Source organism: Chiloscyllium punctatum, chromosome 20, assembly GCF_047496795.1.
Source record: "Chiloscyllium punctatum isolate Juve2018m chromosome 20, sChiPun1.3, whole genome shotgun sequence".
Lineage (NCBI taxonomy): Eukaryota > Metazoa > Chordata > Chondrichthyes > Orectolobiformes > Hemiscylliidae > Chiloscyllium > Chiloscyllium punctatum.
The window spans coordinates 10,599,364-10,613,155 of NC_092758.1; the positions used below are offsets into that span (position 1 = coordinate 10,599,364).

General features: G+C 47.4%; 1 protein-coding gene across 3 annotated transcripts in view; it reads left to right on the forward strand.

Annotated features, from left to right (window-relative positions):
- The window catches only part of LOC140491875 (protein NDNF-like), a 43,330-nt gene that overhangs the window by 13,643 nt on the left and 15,895 nt on the right, over positions 1–13,792 (forward strand). Inside the window, exon 1 of one of the 3 annotated variants that reach the window (XM_072590306.1) lies at positions 1,245–1,340. The exons of the other annotated variants lie outside the window; for them this stretch is intronic. The gene's annotated coding sequence lies outside the window, so the exon portion shown is untranslated. Of the gene's footprint in view, positions 1–1,244; positions 1,341–13,792 lie in introns of those variants that run through there. 3 annotated transcript variants of the gene reach the window in all.

Here is a 13,792-nt window from a genome sequence, read left to right on the forward strand (position 1 = left end):
ACATTTACATATGGGGAGGGAGGAAGGGCAATGGAATTCATTTGGTAGCTTCTTTGACAATGCCAGAATAAGCACTATCCCAGTGTGATCTCCTCCAGCCTCAAAACCTCCCTATCCCAGTGTGACCCCCTCCAATCTCGAAACCTCCCTGTCCCAGTGTAACCCCCTTCAGCCTCAAAACCTCCCTATCCCAGTGTAACCCCCTCCAGCCTCAAAACCTCCCTATCCCAGTGAAACCCCCTCCAGCCTCAAAACCTCCCTATCCCAGTGTAACCCCCTCCAGCCTCGAAACCTCCCTATCCCAGTGGGTTGCTCTGGGATTCCTGCTGAAATGGAAGATTTGCTTTTAGTTCAGAGGCAGCAGTTTTACTGTCCGGGTCAGTCTGAGCACAACTTACTGAGCAAGGCGTTACTGAGCTAAGGAGTTTGTAATTGTATTCGAGGAAGGAACCTGTTTGATTTGATCTACAAACAGGGATGATTAATGCATCATTGCGACGAGGGGCAATGGCTAATGTTTCTTCTCTGACATTGCAGGTGGTTCCTATCTCTCCATGTAGTAAGATTTGCTGGTTCACTACGTTATTTCCCCCCATTGCCTTGTTTTAAATGCTGGGAACGTCCACAGCCCAGTTCCAAAGTGAGTGAAAGGCTGGAGGCACAGTCAGTTTGTAATCACTGCCGTGTGTGTGAGTGTGTATATATCTGTGTGTATAAATCTGTGTGTGTGTATAAATCTGTGTGTGTGTATAAATCTGTGTGTGTGTGTGTATATATATCTGTGTGTGTGTATATATATCTGTGTGTGTGTATAAATCTGTGTGTGTGAATATATTTGTGTGTGTGTGTGAATATATCTGTATGTCTGTGTGTCTAAATCTGTGTGTATATATCTGTGTGAGTGTGTGTGTGTATATATCTGTGTGAGTGTGTGTGAGTCTTTATATATCTGTGTGTGTGTGTGTGAATGTATCTCTGTTTGTGTGTGTGTGAATATATCTGTGTGTGTGAATATATCTGTGTGTGTGTGTATGTGTAGTAACGCTAATCCACCTTGTTCACTGACACATTGACAGAGGTGAAGGATCGCAGCAACAGAATCTAGTCCAACCCCACTTTGGCGAAGTCTGTTCACCCTTCGCACCGCACAGTAATTCAGCGGAGGGGGCTCGCAAGGGAACTCTCTCTCAGTTTTTCTCCCCCCGCCTCCCCCCCACCCCACCCCCCCACCCCCACGCAGTCCACCACATCTCAATTCATTCATTCTGGGAAGCGAGCTCACTGTGACAGGGGCTCCGAAATCTTGATCAAATCGGCTGGGATAAGGCTGTGAGACTGAGGTAAGATCACTTTTCATTTCAATAACTGCAAATCTTATCATCAGGGTCTTGTTCATTTCTCTCGGCGGTGCAGTCTTAACCCTTTCTCCCAGTCCTGGCTAGCACTCGGTGTAGCGGTCTAAGCAGATGTATGGTACCTTGCCATTCCTCTCCCGGTTTACAAACGGGTGACACCCTGCATCAGTCCAGGTGAAAAGAACAGGAACTCTCGAAAAGCGACGTGAAAGTAATCAGACAGTCTCCTGCTGTACAGACACTCAGCAGTTAACAGCCCAATAACTCAGTAAACCACAGATTAAAGAGGTAGAGTGGAGTGTATTGGGGTTTTATTAAAAGGTATTAACTTTTCTCACGAAATCTATTTGGGAGGGGGCATTGCTGACCGATTGGCACAATCCCGAAGTTTGACAAAGGGCATGTTTACTGGGGCTTCAGTGCACACACAGCAAAAGGCTAAATAGGAAAACCAATAGAAGTGTCAAAATGCAAAAACCTGAATCTGTGAAGTATTCCCGAGAACAATTACTTTCTCAATCAATTTATTCAATAGCTTGGTTTTCACAAATTTAGAAAGTAGTAACATGTCAGTGACTAAGAAGAGGGATCGGACTGACTGGATATTACACTGGGAGAGGGATCGGACTGACTGGATATTACACTGGGAGAGGGATCGTACTGACTGGATATTACACTGGGAGAGATCGGACTGACAGGATATTACGCTGTAGAGGGATCGGACTGACTGGATATTACACTGGGAGAGCGATCGGACTGACTGGGTATTACACTGGGAGAGATCGGACTGACTGGATATTACACTGGGGGAGGGATTGGACTGACTGGATATTACACTGGGAGAGATCGGACTGACTGGATATTACACTGGGAGAGATCGGACTGACAGGATATTACGCTGTAGAGGGATCGGACTGACTGGATATTACACTGGGAGAGCGATCGGACTGACTGGGTATTACACTGGGAGAGATCGGACTGACTGGATATTAGACTGGGGGAGGGATTGGACTGACTGGATATTACACTGGGAGAGATCGGACTGACAGGATATTACGCTGTAGAGGGATCGGACTGACTGGATATTACACTGGGAGAGCGATCGGACTGACTGGGTATTACACTGGGAGAGATCGGACTGACTGGATATTACACTGGGGGAGGGATTGGACTGACTGGATATTACACTGGGAGAGATCGGACTGACAGGATATTACGCTGTAGAGGGATCGGACTGACTGGATATTACACTGGGAGAGCGATCGGACTGACTGGGTATTACACTGGGAGAGATCGGACTGACTGGATATTACACTGGGAGAGGGATTGAACCGACTGCATATTTCACTGGGAGAGGGATCGTACTGACTGGATACTACACTGGGAGAGGGTTCGGACTGACTGGATATTACACTGGGAAAGAGATCGGACTGACTGGATATTACACTGGGAGAGGGTTCGGACTGACTGGATATTACACTGGGAGAGGGATCAGACTGACTGGATATTACACTGGGAGTGAGATCGGACTGACTGGATATTACACTGGGAGAGGGTTCGGACTGACTGGATATTACACTGGGAGAGGGATCGGACTGACTGGGTATTACACTGGGAGTGAGATCAGACTGACTGGGTATTACACTGGGAGAGACATCGGACTGACTGGATATTACACTGGGAGAGTGATCGGACTGACTGGGTATTACACTGGGAGAGAGATTGGACTGACTGGATATTACGTTGGGTGAGGGATCGGACTGACTGGATATTACACTGGGAGAGGGTTCGGACTGACTGGATATTACACTAAGAGGGGGATCAGACTGACTGGATATTACACTGGGAGAGAGATCGGACTGACTGGGGATGACACTGGGAGAGCAATCGGACTGACAGGATATTACACTGGGAGAGGGATCGTACTGACTGGATATTACACTGGGAGAGAGTTCGGATTGACTGGATATTACACTGGGAGAGGGATCGGACTGACTGGATATTACACTGGGAGTGAGATCGGACTGACTGGATATTACACTGGGAGAGGGATCGGACTGACTGGATATTACACTGGGAGTGGGATCGGACTGACTGGATATTACACTGGGAGTGGGATCGGACTGACTGGATATTACACTGGGAGAGGGATCGGACTGACTGGATATTACACTGGGAGAGGGATCGGACTGACTGGATATTACACTGGGAGAGTGATCGGACTGACTGGATATTACACTGGGGGAGGGATCGGACTGACTGGATATTACACTGGGAGTGAGATCGGACTGACTGATTATTACACAGGGAGAGGGATCGGACTGACTGGGTATTACACTGGGAGAGGGATCGGACTGACTGGATATTACACTGGGAGAGGGATCGGACTGACTGGATATTACACTGGGGGAGGGATCGGACTGACTGGATATTACACTGGGAGTGAGATCGGACTGACTGGATATTACACTGGGAGAGGGTTCGGACTGACTGGATATTACACTGGGAGAGGGATCGGACTGACAGGATATTACACTGGGTGAGATCGGACTAACTGGATATTACACTGAGAGAGGGATCAGACTGACTGGATATTACACTGGGGGAGAGATCACACTGACGATATAAAATTGGGAGAGGGATCGGACTAACTGGATATTACACTGGGGAGCGATCGGACTGACTGGATATTACACTGGGAGAGGGATTGGACTGACTGGATATACACTGGGAGAGAGATCGGACTGACAGGATATTACACTGGGAGAGATCGGACTGACTGGATATTACACTGGGAGAGGGATCGGACTGACTGGATATTACACTGGGAGAGAGATCGGACTGACAGGATATTACACTGGGAAAGAGATCGGACTGACTGGATATTACACTGGGAGAGGGATCGGACTGACTGGATATTACACTGGGAGAGGGATCGGACTGACTGGATATTACACTGGGAGAGATCGGACTGACTGGATATTACACTGGGAAAGAGATCGGACTGACTGGGTATTACACTGGGAGAGGGATCGGACTGACTGGATATTACACGGGGAGAGGGATCGGACTGACTGGATATTACACTGGGAGAGGGATCGGACTGACAGGATATTACACTGGGAGAGATCGGACTGACTGGGTATTACACTGGGAGAGACATCGGACTGACTGGATATTACACTGGGAGAGTGATCGGACTGACTGGGTATTACACTGGGAGAGAGATCGGACTGACTGGATATTACGTTGGGTGAGGGATTGGACTGACTGGATATTACACTGGGAGAGGGTTCGGACTGACTGGATATTACACTAAGAGGGGGATCAGACTGACTGGATATTACACTGGGAGAGAGATCGGACTGACTGGGGATGACACTGGGAGAGCAATCGGACTGACAGGATATTACACTGGGAGAGGGATCGTACTGACTGGATATTACACTGGGAGAGAGTTCGGACTGACTGGATATTACATTGGGAGAGGGATCGGACTGACTGGATATTACACTAGGAGTGAGATCGGACTGACTGGATATTACACTGGGAGAGGGATTGGACTGACTGGATATTACACTGGGAGTGGGATCGGACTGACTGGATATTACACTGGGAGAGGGATCGGACTGACTGGATATTACACTGGGAGAGGGATCGGACTGACTGGATATTACACTGGGGGAGGGATCGGACTGACTGGATATTACACTGGGAGTGAGATCGGACTGACTGGATATTACACTGGGAGAGGGATCGGACTGACTTGGTATTACACTGGGAGAGGGATCGGACTGACTGGATATTACACTGGGAGAGGGATCGGACTGACTGGATATTACACTGGGAGAGTGATCGGACTGACTGGATATTACACTGGGGGAGGGATCGGACTGACTGGATATTACACTGGGAGTGAGATCGGACTGACTGGATATTACACTGGGAGAGGGTTCGGACTGACTGGATATTACACTGGGAGAGGGATCGGACTGACTGGATATTACACTGGGTGAGATCGGACTAACTGGATATTACACTGAGAGAGGGATCAGACTGACTGGATATTACACTGGGGGAGAGATCACACTGACGATATAAAATTGGGAGAGAGATCGGACTAACTGGATATTACACTGGGAGAGGGATCGGACTGATTGGATATTACACTGGGGAGCGATCGGACTGACTGGATATTACACTGGGAGAGGGATCGGACTGACTGGATATACACTGGGAGAGAGATCGGACTGACAGGATATTACACTGGGAGAGATCGGACTGACTGGATATTACACTGGGAGAGGGATCGGACTGACTGGATATTACACTGGGAGAGAGATCGGACTGACAGGATATTACACTGGGAGAGATCGGACTGACTGGATATTACACTGGGAGAGGGATTGGACTGACTGGGTATTACACTGGGAGAGGGATCGGACTGACTGGATATTACACTGGGAGAGGGATTGGACTGACTGGATATTACACTGGGAGAGATCGGACTGACTGGATATTACACTGGGAAAGAGATCGGACTGACTGGGTATTACACTGGGAGAGGGATCGGACTGACTGGATATTACACTGGGAAAGAGATCGGACTGACTGGGTATTACACTGGGAGAGGGATCGGACTGACAGGATATTACACTGGGAGAGATCGGACTGACTGGATATTACACTGGGAAAGAGATCAGACTGACCGGGTATTACACTGGGAGAGGGATCGGACTGACTGGATATTACACTGGGAGAGGGATCGGACTGACTGGATATTACACTGGGAGTGAGATCGGACTGACTGGATATTACACTGGGAGAGAGATCGGACTGACAGGGTATTACACTGGGAGAGGGATCGGACTGACTGGATATTACACTGGGAGAGAGATCGGACTGACTGGATATTACACTGGGAGAGGGATCGGACTGACTGGATATTACACTGGGAGAGGGATCGGACTGACTGGATATTACACTGGGAGAGATCGGACTAACTGGATATTACACTGGGAGAGGGATCGGACTGACTAGATATTTCACTAGGAGAGAGATCAGACTGACTGGATATTACACTGGGGGAGAGATCAGACTGACGATATAAAATTGGGAGAGAGATCGGACTGACTGGATATTACACTGGGAGAGGGATCGGACTGACTGGATATTACACTGGGGAGCGATCGGACTGACTGGATATTACACTGGGGGAGGGATCGGACTGACTGGATATTACACTGGGAGAGAGATCGGACTGACAGGATATTACACTGGGAGAGGGATCAGACTGACTGGATATTACACTGGGAGTGAGATCGGACTGACTGGGTATTACACTGGGAGAGGGTTCGGACTGACTGGATATTACACTGGGAGAGGGATCGGACTGACAGGATATTACACTGGGAGAGATCGGACTGACTGGATATTACACTGGGAAAGAGATCAGACTGACCAGGTATTACACTGGGAAAGAGATCGGACTGACTGGGTATTACACTGGGAGAGGGATCGGACTGACTGGATATTACACTGGGAGAGGGATCGGACTGACAGGATATTACACTGGGAGAGATCGGACTGACTGGATATTACACTGGGAAAGAGATCAGACTGACCGGGTATTACACTGGGAAAGAGATCGGCTGACTGGGTATTACACTGGGAGAGGGATCAGACTGACTGGATATTACACTGGGAGAGAGATCGGACTGACTGGATATTACGCTGGGAGAGAGATCGGACTGACAGGATATTACACTGGGGGAGGGATCGGACTGACTGGATATTACACTGGGAGAGAGATCGGACTGACAGGATATTACACTGGGAGAGATCTGACTGACTGGATATTACACTGGGGGAGAGATCAGACTGACGATATAAAATCGGGAGAGAGATCGGACTGACAGGATATTACACTGGGAGAGATCGGACTGACTGGATATTACACTGGGAGAGGGATCGGACTGACTGGATATTACACTGGGAGAGAGATCGGACTGACTGGACATTACACTGGGAGAGATCGGATTGACTGGATATTACACTGGGAGAGGGATCGGACTGACTGGATATTACACTGGGAGAGAGATCGGACTGACTGGATATTACGTTGGGAGAGAGATCGGACTGACTGGGTATTACACTGGGAGAGATCGGATTGACTGGATATTACACTGGGAGAGAGATCGGACTGACAGGATATTACACTGGGAAAGAGATCGGCTGACTGGGTATTACACTGGGAGAGGGATCAGACTGACTGGATATTACACTGGGAGAGAGATCGGACTGACTGGATATTACACTGGGGGAGAGATTGGGCTGACTGGGTATTACACTGGGAAAGAGATCGGCTGACTGGGTATTACACTGGGAGAGGGATCAGACTGACTGGATATTACACTGGGAGAGAGATCGGACTGACTGGATATTACACTGGGGGAGAGATTGGGCTGACTGGATATAAAATTGGGAGAGAGATCGGACTGACTGGATATCACACAGATATAAAAGGAGCGCATTAATCTGAAACTAGACTGGGATTGGACTGATCCGATACTGGATTGGGAGGGAGGGGGTGTCTGGGGAGCAGTATGATTGGATTTGGACAGACTGGATATTGGACTGGGAGAGGGGAATTGGACCGACTGGATATTGGACTGACACAGAGAGATTGGATTTTGGACTGGAAAGGGGGGTTTGGCCAGACCTAATATTGGTCTGGGAGAGAGGATTAGAATGATTTAATATTGGACAGGGAGAGGTATTGGATTTACTGGCTATTGGACTGGGAGAGAGAGGGATTGGATATTGGACTAGGAGAAAGGGATTGGACTGACTGGACATTGGGCTGTGAAAGAGGATTGGAATGATTTAATATTGGACAGGGAGAAAGGGAGCAGACTGACCAGATTCAGGATTGGGAGAGAGGGATTGGACTAACCAGATGCTAGACTGGGATCAGACTGACTGGGTACTGGACTGGGAGAGAGGGATCGGATATTGGACTGGGAGAGAGGGATCAGCCTGAGTTGAAAGTTTAGAACTTGAGAGTTTTTGGGATGAGTACTGAAACAGCAGTGACCATTCAGCCCCTCGATTCTGTTCCATTTTATCTGGGACTGTACCATCTCAACCCTTAATACCTTCAGCATACAGAACCTATTTAGATCATTACTGAGCTGTACCTCAACTCCTTTCCCTTCCAACCCAATAAAAATCGATCTCAGTTTGAACATTTCAACCGGCGATGGGCCCCAGTATCTCATTAGGTTTAGCATTTCATCCGGTCTTGGAAAAATGTTGCTGTTTCTTCAGTGTTGCTGGGTCAAAATCCTGGAATTCCCTCCCTAAAGTCATGGTGGGTCAACCTACAGCACATGGACTGCAGCAGCTCAAGAAGACAGCTCAGCCACACCGTCTCAAGGGGCAACTAGGGGCGGGCAATAAAATGCTGGCCCAGCCAGTGACACCCTTGTCCCACGAGTGAATAAAACATTTCCTTAGCCTTTAGGTGAAAGCCTGTTTTCTCACTGCACTCCAAAGTTGTGCTCCATTTGGAGTTGTACCAGATCATTTCAAATCGTGCCCAGCAGAGGGAACAATTGATCAATTCCATCCTATCATATCCTTTTATCATTGTAAACATCTCAACCAGATTTTTGCTCAGCCTCCTCAGCTCAGAGGAACACAAGCCTGAATCTCTGCAAGCAAACCTGATGAGTTAACCCTTTCAGCTCCAGTAACATTCTGCACTGCCCACCCTCTGAGGCCTGTATTTCCTTCCAGCTCAGATCTCATTGTTGTTACTGTAGATGGGCTGTGACCAAGGCCCTTCACATCTGCGGTTTGGTGTACTAGCCCCTCCGTCAGATAAAGGCCAGCTTGTGCAGCCCTTGGGGACACAGAGGAGCTGCCTTTCAGGTAAGATGTTGAACTGAGGCCCTAACTTCAATCAACTTGTTTCCCGGTGACACAGTAATTTGTGCCTTTTTTTTGTCTTATTGAAAGGATGTGGGCATTACTGGCTAGACCAGCATGCATTGCCTGTCCCTAATTGCTCTGGAAAAGGTGACACATTTATCACTCTCTGCAGCCCTTGGGGTAGAGGTATCAGGTGGTGCTGTAGCGGCAACGTCAATGTGCTAGTAATCCAACACATCAGCTTATCATAGGAACAGGGGTAGGCCATTCAGCCCCTCGAACCTATTCCACCATTCAGTGAGATCATGGCTGATCTGTGGCCTAACTCCATATACCTGCCTTTGGCCTATATGTACCTTCACTTAACAAAAATGTAACTATCTCAGATTTAAAATTAACAACTGATCCAGCATTTGTGGAAGAGAATTCCAAATCTCTCCCATCCTTTGTGTGTGGAAGTGCTTCCTTGCATCTCTCCTGAACAATCTGGCCCTAATTCTCAGACTGTGCCCCTTGCTCTAGAATTCCCAATCAACGGGAATAAGACCATAAGACATAGGAGTGGAAGTAAGGCCATTTGGCCCATCGAGTCCACTCCGCCATTCAATCATGGCTGATGCGCATTTCAGCTCCACTTACCAGCGTTCTCCCCGTAGCCCTTAATTCCTCTAGACAACAAGAATCTATCAATCTCGGCCTTGAAGACATTTAGCGTCCTGGCTTCCACTGCACTCCGTGGCAATGAATTCCACAGGCCCACCACTCTCTGGCTGAAGAAATGTCTCCGCATTTCTGTTCTGAAATGACCCCCTCTAATTCTAAGGCTGTGTCCACGGGTCCTAGTCTCCTCGTCTAATGGAAACAATTTCCTAGCATCCACCTTTTCCAAGCCATGTATTATTTTGTACATCTCTATTAAGTCTCCCCTCAATCTTCTAAACTCCAACGAATACAATCCCAGTATCCTCAGCCGTTCCTCATATGCTAGACCTGTCATTCCAGGGATCATCCGTGTGAATCTCCGCTGGACACGTTCCAGTGCCAGTATGTCCTTCCTGTGGTGTGGGGACCAAAACTGGACACAGTACTCCAAATGGGGCCTAACCAGAGCTTTATAAAGTCTTAGTAGTACATCTCTGCTTTTATATTCCAACCCTCTTGAGATAAGAGACAACATTGCATTCGCTTTCTTAATCACAGACTCAACCTGCATGTTTACCTTTAGAGAATCCTCGACTAGCACTCCCAGATCCCTTTGTGCTTTGGCTTTATTAATTTTCTCACCATTTAGAAAGTAGTCCATGCTTTTATTCTTTTTGCCAAAGTGCAAGACCTCGCACTTGCTCACGTTAAATTCCATCAGCCATTTCCTGGACCACTCTCCCAACCTGTCTAGATCCTTCTGTAGCCTCCCCACTTCCTCAGTACTACCTGCCTGTCCACCTAACTTCGTATCATCGGCAAACTTCGCTAGAATGCCCCCGGTTCCCTCATCCAAATCATTAATATATAATGCGAACAGCTGTGGCTCCAGCACCGAACCCTGCGGGACACCGCTCGTCACTGGCTGCCATTCTGAAAAAGAACCTTTTATCCCAACTCTCTGCCTTCTGTTAGACAGCCAATCCTCAATCCATCCCAGCAGCTCACCTCGAACACCATGGGCCCTCACCTTGCTCAGCAGCCTCCCGTGTGGCACCTTATCAAAGGCCTTTTGAAAGTCTAGATAGACCACATCCACTGGGTTTCCATGGTCTAACCTACTTGTTACCTCTTCAAAAATAGTTGATCTTTATCTGCCCCGTTGTTTCCTGTTAATGTCTTGAAGACCTGATCAGGTCAACCTCTTAACCTTCTCAATTCTAGAGAATTGTTCTGAGGCAGTGGGTTCAAATGCCATGGTAGATAGTGATATTTAAATTCACCAAAGATCTGGCCTATTGGTGAGCATGTAACAATTGTTGAAAAGTCCCGTCTGGTTCACGAGTGTCTCTTACAGAAAGGAATCTGTTTCTGGCTGACATGTGATCCCAGAATTGAATTGAATTTATTGTCACGTGTACCGAGGCACAGTGAAAAGCTTTGTCTTGTGAGCAATACAGGCAGATCACAGAGTTAAGTAGCATAGATAGTAAATAATAGGTAAACAGTGGCAAAAACAAAACACAGGGACAGGCGAGTGTTAAGGGTTTGTGAGTCCATTCGGTATTCTAACAACAGTTGGGTAGATACTGGATTAGTGGTGCTGGAAGAGCACAGCAAATCAGGCAGCATCCAACGAGCAGCGAAATCGACGTTTCGGGCAAAAGCCCTTCATCAGCGAAACGTCGATTTCGCTGCTCGTTGGATGCTGCCTGAACTGCTGTGCTCTTCCAGCACCAGTAATCCAGTATTTGCTTTCCAGCATCTGCAGCCATTGTTTTTACCTCAACAGTTGGGTAGAAACTGTTTTGAAACTGGCTGGTGCGTGTGTTCAGGTTTCTGTACCTTCGCCCCGATGGTAGAGGTTGTAGAAAAACATTGCCAGGGCGGGATGGATCTTTGAGAATACTGGCGGCCTTTCCTTGACAGTGGGCCTGGTAGATGGATTCTCTAGATGGGAGGTTGGCCTTTGTGATTGTCTGGGACAAGTTCATCACTCTCTGTAACCGTCTCCGATCTTGAATGGTACAGTTGCCATCGGAGGTAGTGACACATCCAGACATAATGCCCTCGATGGCGCACCTATAAAAGTTGGCAGGGGTATTCTCCATAACGCCAAATTTTCTCAGCTGCCTGAGGAAGAAGAGACATTGTTGGACCTTTGTAACCAGAATGTCCACATGAAGAGTCCAAGAAAGCTTGTTGTGGATGACCACTCCCAGGAGCTTGACACTCTCCACTCGTTCCACCTCTGTGCTGTTAATGTGTAGGGGGGGGGCATGAGTAACATCCCGCTGAAAGTCAATAATTTGCCAGCATTGAGAGCTAGGTTGTTCTTTTTCCAGGTCTTCCACTTCCCGTCTGTAGCCTGTTTCGTTGCCACCTGATATTCAACCGACAATGGTGGTGTCATCAGCGAACTTGTAAATGGCATTAGTCTGGTGTGATCTCAGATCCGCAGTAATGTGGTTGAAATGCCCCTATGTTCTTGTCTGTTCTATTTTTCTCTTTGAAGTAAAAGCCAGCATTCCCTGTGCTTTCACCCACTGAACTTAGATGCTAGTTTTTTGTGATTCACGCACAAGGGAAATGGAGGAGCTAATATGTGCACTGAGACACTCCCACAACCAGCAATGTGAAAATGATCAGATAATCTGTTTCAGGGGACGTTGTTTGAAGGATTACACTAGCCAGGACACTTGGCAAGAATTCATCTTTTCTTCTTCGATACAGTAATGGGATCTTCCTGGTTCCACTGAGATCGGAGTCAGGATCACAGCTTAACATCTCACTTGAAAGGAAGCATCTCTGTGTCCCCAAGGATTGCACAGGAATATCTGCCTGGAATCCATGCCCATTTTCCTGTGATGGTGCTATGAACTCACAACTTGCTGATTCAAAGGCAAATGCTAACTGACTGGAAAGTCTCTTAGGAACCCAGGAACAGGAGTATGTCACTGTCAGCTGTCATTCAATATGACCATGGCCGATTGAAAACGTCAGTATCTTTTACCCACTGTATCCCTATAACCCTTTGGTAATTGGAAATCTATCAATCTGTACCTTAAACATTACTCAAAGACTGAGCTTCCATGTTATTACGTGGTGGAGAATTCTAAAGGTTCACAATCTTTGAAAGGGAAAATAAACCTCTCAGATCAAAGTGGTTTCCACGTAATTTATAAATGGCACCCCGGTTCCTGACTGCACAACCACACGAAACATCTAATCTGCATCTAATCTGACTAGCCTTTTAAGAATTCTGTAAATTTCAATGCGATTACCCCTCATTCTTCAAATTTCCATGGATCCAGTTTGCCCAATCTCTCCAATGATAGTTGTTTTTTCCCTAGGATGGGGGATTTCAAGAATAGGGGGCACATTTTTTAATGTGAGAGGAGAGAGACATAAGGGATCTTGTTTTTACACAGAGGGTGTTCACATATGGAATAAGCTTCTTGAGGAAGTGGTGGATGTGGAAAAGATGTTTGGATAGGTACATGTAGAGGAAAGGTTTGGAGGGATATGGGCCAGGAGCAGGCAGGTGGGACTAGTTTAGTTTGGGATTATGTCGGCACGGACTGGTTGGACCGAAGGGTCTGTTTCTGTGCTATATGACTCTATGACAGTCCCACTACCCCAGGAATAAATCTGTTGCGCTCCCTCTATGGTAATATCTTTCCCCAATTAAGGAAACCAAAACTGCACACAGTACTCCAGGTACAGTCTTATGAAGCCCCTATGCAATTGATGAAGCAAGATTTCACTAATCCTCTGCTCAAGTCCTCTTATGATCCTTGGTGAATTTCAGTGAAGTGATTTAAAGTGTAGTCACTGTTGTGAAACAGGCGACACTGGCA